The sequence below is a fragment of the Talpa europaea genome, assembly GCF_964194135.1.
Source record: "Talpa europaea genome assembly, chromosome: 11".
Classification (NCBI taxonomy): domain Eukaryota; kingdom Metazoa; phylum Chordata; class Mammalia; order Eulipotyphla; family Talpidae; genus Talpa; species Talpa europaea.
The window spans coordinates 18,549,657-18,555,381 of NC_140078.1; positions in this window are offsets into that span (position 1 = coordinate 18,549,657).

Consider the following 5,725-nt stretch of genomic DNA (forward strand, 5'->3'; position numbering starts at 1 on the left):
GGCAAGGCTAATGGCGAAGGGCCATGTTATTCAGAAAGCCTCCCCATCAGTTCCAAACAGGCTCTTTGTTCTGTCACAGCCTCCAACGCAGCCTTCAGAAAACAATCTCTTCACCTGAAACATCAGAACACGTGGTGTTAGGGAGCCTAATACCACAAAAACATGGGCTCAGGAGGCACACAGATCCCCATTCTATCCCCAGCCCTTCCACTTAGAAGCTATTTACTTTCAGCCAATTACTAAGATAGTCCCTTATTTATAAAGGGATTCAATAAACTCCTAAATCCCAAGGCTCATTTTATTAAATAATATAAAACATTCATTCAGCAAAAGGCTGGATACCTAGTAAATGCTTAATGGTAACTATTACTAGGGCCACCTAGACTAATAAGAAACAAGATAATCTGAGGAAGTAAAAGCCCTACACTCCAAACAGTTCTCTTCTGATTTCACATTTATGTCCTCCCCACTAAACCTACAGAAAGCTCCTCCTCCTCTTCCTCTTTATCCTATCTTCCCCTCACCCACTACTTTTCACAATTCTCCTCATAGAGGTGCTAAGGACAATAAAGTGCCCAAACGGCAGCAGGAGGAGGAAAGAGAAGCTTTATTCAGGAAATTTACACCCTGGAAAGAGTGCCAGATGTGTTTCTTAGCAGTGTATCAACATCAAGAAGTTCTGTCTGAGGAGGCAGTAGTGGACTCAATATTGCCCCTAAAACAGTCCTGTCCTGACCACAGCCTCTCTGAGACTCTGGGTCTTGAAGTCCAGACAGTGCCTCTTTAGCAAAATCTGCTCAATATTCCAAGGTGCTGAGTGTTTCCTCCTAGACCTTTATTTCTACATATACAGCACAGAAATACAGTACATGTGCATTTCTCCATTATGATTAATAACATACTTGCATTAGAACTTAGTCTCCTCCGCCAGACTCCGATTCTTTGAGGGCTCAAATCATCTCTTTTATCTCCACACCTACCATCTAGAAAAGGAATCTCAACTTTCTTTTGGATAAGGTAATTTAATCACTGAATGCAAAATGAGTCTCACAGGCTAACTAATGTTCAGGACATTCTGGTTTAAACTGGGTTTATAGCGCTTCTAAAGTAGGTGGGGGGCGGGAGAGCCTAAAATCTTGATGTCTGGAATTCTCTTTTATGGGGCTGAAGGGGGATGCACTGGAACAAAGATGGCACAACTTTCCTGACATCAACTCAGAGCAAGAAAAGATGGGACTTAGGTACTGTACTAACTGTCAAACGGAAGACAGAGCTCCACATTCAAACTCACAAGCTCATCATACATTACCAACCACAGCATAACTTGCTATAGCAAGGGGATTCCCTTTGAAGAGGTCATGCCAAAATTCGGTCATGAGGCTTTTCCATCTGAAGAGAGTACAAGGTGGTGTCTGACTGCCCATGAGAACCTGGGAGGGCTCCAACCACACACATTCGCTGTAGGCTACAGAATGCTTGCTCAGCTCATTAGCACCTGCTGCTTACAGCGTATTCATCCAACAGAATGGTCCTGAACCAGACGATGGGATCAGCAGGTTCATGCCCCAAAGAGCTTTGCGCATCATTAACATGTGCTACATCCTGTTCAGGAACCATTCCTCTTGTTGAAGAAACAGTGCAATGTAATATGATAAACATTTCCCCATCACGAGTGGAGATTTGCCTAGAAAGATCTGTACAAAGGTGGCTATACTTTGCATGAGTCACATGCTGGGGAGGGGAAGGTAGCATAAAAACTATAGTCTCACTAGAGCCTTCGAGTCCTCATAGCATATTTGCCTGTTTCACTATAAACCTCAAAGCCTCTGCCGGTTGGCTTTCATTGTTTAAGTCCCCTCCTTCCTTGCAAGGGTGGAATTACCTGTTTATAATACCAGTGATTACACTGTACCTTGGAACTGGGTAGAGAGCCAGCTACAAGTGTGAATGTCTCGTTTGGAGGGAATTACCCCTACCGTCAAAGTCAAAACCTGTTCCCTCTGGTATCTACAATCATCTGCCTCAGCTTCTGGTAAACTGGGAATGGCAGTCAGAGGTAAGCAAGTTGCATCAGTCTGGCTGATGTGAAAGGGGAGTCTAGCCCTGGAAATTCCGCATAAACTCAGAAAGAGAACATTACGTCCCCTACCTCCCACACGTCCACCTCATCTATTCTCCTGAACAAGCACAAACACGACCCAGCAGCTAGTGTGCTGCCACTGAAACAGTGAGTAATGGGCTTCTAGGAAAGAGACTGAAGGTGCAGCTCCCAGAGGCTGTCCTGCTAGAACAAGAGGAAGGCAGCAACCATGTGCTTGCCTTGTTCTGCATTTAATGGGGTTACGGCTTTAAAAAGAAAACAGCCAACACCCTGATCCTTTCCCCCTGCACTTTTAAAAAGGCACAGCAGAAGTCCTTACCTACAGTCATCAGTCACCGACAGGCTGCTGGAAAACCAAATCTGTTACTTAGGAATCCTTTTGGGAATCTAGTCTCTCTCTCTCTGTCCTTTGTCTGCAAACTCCTCTGATCCAGGATTCCTGGGCTTGTCTCGCATAATCAGAAGGCCAATTCCTTCATACTTCTTCCTTGGCGAAACTATGAAAGAATTTTTGCTTCTCTTTCAAAGCTGCTCTTCTGGTCTCACACTCTAACCTTAACGACTATAGAGAAGCTGACAGAACCTGTTCCCATAAAGCAAACACAATCAATCCCTCCCAGTTACTGGTATAACTCAGTACATTTTCATTCTAAGATGCCTTCTAGGGCCTGATCTGCAGAGGGAGGTAGCAGAGAAAGAACCTTGGACTTGCTATCACAAGAGCTGCCACTTAGTGGCTGTGAAACCATGGGCAGGTTACTTTGTTTCTCTGAACCTCAGTTTCTTCAATTTCTAAAACAGTCTTATGCTCCCTAACCTACAAGGTTCTCATGGAGGATTAAGTGAAATACTCCTGACATAAAACTTAGGCTGAATACATGCAATGCTGTCTCTCGGTCTAAACCGTATCTGCCTCCTCCCCCTGCCCCCAGCTCCAGGGCCTTCAGGCTTTGCCCCCCCAACCTCCTTTAATGTTACCTCTCAGAACTCAGAGTGAGTTTCCTTCCCTTCCCAACATCTCGCCAGAATCCTTTCCCCTTTTCCTCACAATTAACCCTCACATCTCCCCTCTAACCAGGTCCCTCTTTCTTTCTCTTCCCCCAGCACTATCTCCTGGGGCAGAGTTCTCTTGAGGAACCGCTTCTATTAAGGCTCCATACCTCAATACAAATGCTCGCTAAAAACTCCATGGTCCATTTTGGAAACTGAAATGGAGACAAACTGCTTCCTCAACTGTTTGTCCTTTGTTGTATGCCATGATGTCTGTTGCCTTCTGACGAAACTATAGTTTTTATGGTGTTACATCATCTCTATAGAAACTTCGTTCTTTCTCCATTATTAGTCTGTTTCCTAATCTGTAAAGCTAAAAATACTTACCTCACTGGCTTGTTGTAAGGATTATTTTAGTCAGGTTTGCAAAGGGCTCAATATAGGGCTTGGCTTGCTGTAAGTACCTAACAAAAGGCAGCTATTATCTTTGCTTTGTATTGAGTTGCACATTCCCACCTTCTGCTGCCACACTTGAATTCTCCCAACCCTCCTAAAAACCTGTTGAGAAATCGCCCCCCTGCAGCAAGGAAAGGGTTAATCTCTGAGTGTTCTTAACTAGAGAGACCCACAGAGGATTAACAGCTCCACTTCAGTGACTACCCTAAAATAGCTTTTATCCCTCCTGCCCAAGAGCTACTTGGGGATCTGAAGAACTCAATTCAACACCTGCCGAGGAGGAGGAAACACACCCAGGAAAGTTCCATGGGATGGACAGAATCTTCCCTTAAGCGGAATCCAAAATAGCAACTGGGAAATTATAAATAGACTTAGGCCTGACCTGGGCTCCAGAAACAAATCCAAAAGACACACTGGCTGGAAAACTGTGACAAGCGGGAAATGGGAATAGCTACCCCCACCCCACTCACTCCCTCACATACTCCTCAGTGGTGGGAGAATTAAATTACAGGGAGGCTGGAGAGTCTCAATGACTTGCATCATTCCAGGAGACATCAAACAGGATTAACAGGGGTTGGATTTACTCTCAGGCTGCTAGTTCTTCTGTTAGTGTAGATGGGCCCTCTTTGGAGTCCCTTTGATTCAGTATTTCCTCTGCCTCCCACTCCTGAGAAGGCCTTGAGCAAATGGCTGCAACTCACTACAGCCCAGTTTTCAAGAAGAGGAAACCTGATTAGACCTGACCCCCTTCCATCCCTGCCCTAATCTGGTGGCCTCACCTAGTGGGGGAGGGTGAGAAACCCAAGGCCAGACTCTATCAGTCCAAGCTGACAGGTGGAAAAACACACAATCCAGGAGACAGGCCACACTTACAGGTGAAAGTACCAACAACTCCCCCACACCAGTTGTCCCCTTATAGTCCACATTTCGGGTCCCTTTCCCCCACCAAGCTTGGGACCGAACTTGCAAGAAATAGCCTGACTCCTCTAGCAGCTTCCAGATGAACCACTGTGTGGTGAGAATGGTTAAATTCAGGGACTGAGAGATGGAGTGGACAGTTGGGGGAGAAAAGACAAAAGTTCAGGGGCAAGTCTGGAGAAAGACTGAGGGACGGAAGGATGCACAAATTTAGTAAGAAATCATGAGCAAGTTATCTGAGTTTCTGAGGCTCTCCCTCCCAAAAGAAAAGGGGTGGGGGAATTAAAAGGGCTGGCGGATTCCAGGGGTTGAAGATTGTCATCAGTTAATTCCCTGACTTTCAAGAGTCTCCCTCCAAATGGATACGTGGATAGAAGATAGATGATTAAGGCTTGGGATTATGGTCACTGGGGAGGGAACTACAGGCAGGGTTTACAGGGATTCTACAGAACCGACTAGTTGAAAGAAGCCTCAAAAGGGGTTATGTGGTTCTGGAAAATGAAACAGGGTAAAGAGTGGACTATTTGGAGCAGGAAAGGGGGTTAGGTGGGTCGGGGTAGGCGTGTCTGGGGGGGGGTAGCAGGTGCAGCTTATCTGCGTCCCCCAGACCCGGGTCCGTGGCACGGTCAGCAACGCGTTATCTGGGTCTCCAGGGAGCTTGGGGGGTCGGGAGAGGGGACCTTCAAGGCCGAGGCTCCAGGTTTCGGAAGGGAGGGGTCTAGCGGGGTTCCTCCGAGTCCCTAGGACTCAAGTATCGAGTCGGAAAAGAGCTTTTGTCACCCTGGGGCCTAGACGGGCCGGGCTGGCGCAGAGGGGGCCCCCGGTCGGGGGTGTGGGCGACCGCGATGAGGGGCCGGAGTTGTGGGGCGCCGCCGCTCCGGGTGCTGGGCGCGCGGGCACAGCGAGACGGCCTCCCGCCCCGCTCCCCGCCGTCCCCCGGGGCCCTCGCCGGCACTCACCGCGCTCGGGGCCCCGCGCTGCGGGCCGGGCCGCGCTCGGGCTCCGCCAGGCCCGCTCAGGCCCCGGTAGTGGCGGCGGTCGGGCCATTGTGCGGTGCATTGTGGGAGCCGCGCGAGCGGGCGCTCGGGCCGTGGAGGGGGCGGTGCCGCGGGATCTCTATGGTCCCGCCCGCCCGCTGGCTAGAGCGACCAGGGCAGTGCGCGGGCGGCGCGCGGAGGCCGCTGGGAGCGGGGCGGACTCTCGTGCTCCTCCTTCCGTCCCCGCCTCCTCGCCGTGGCGCGCTCAGACACCGGAGTCGAT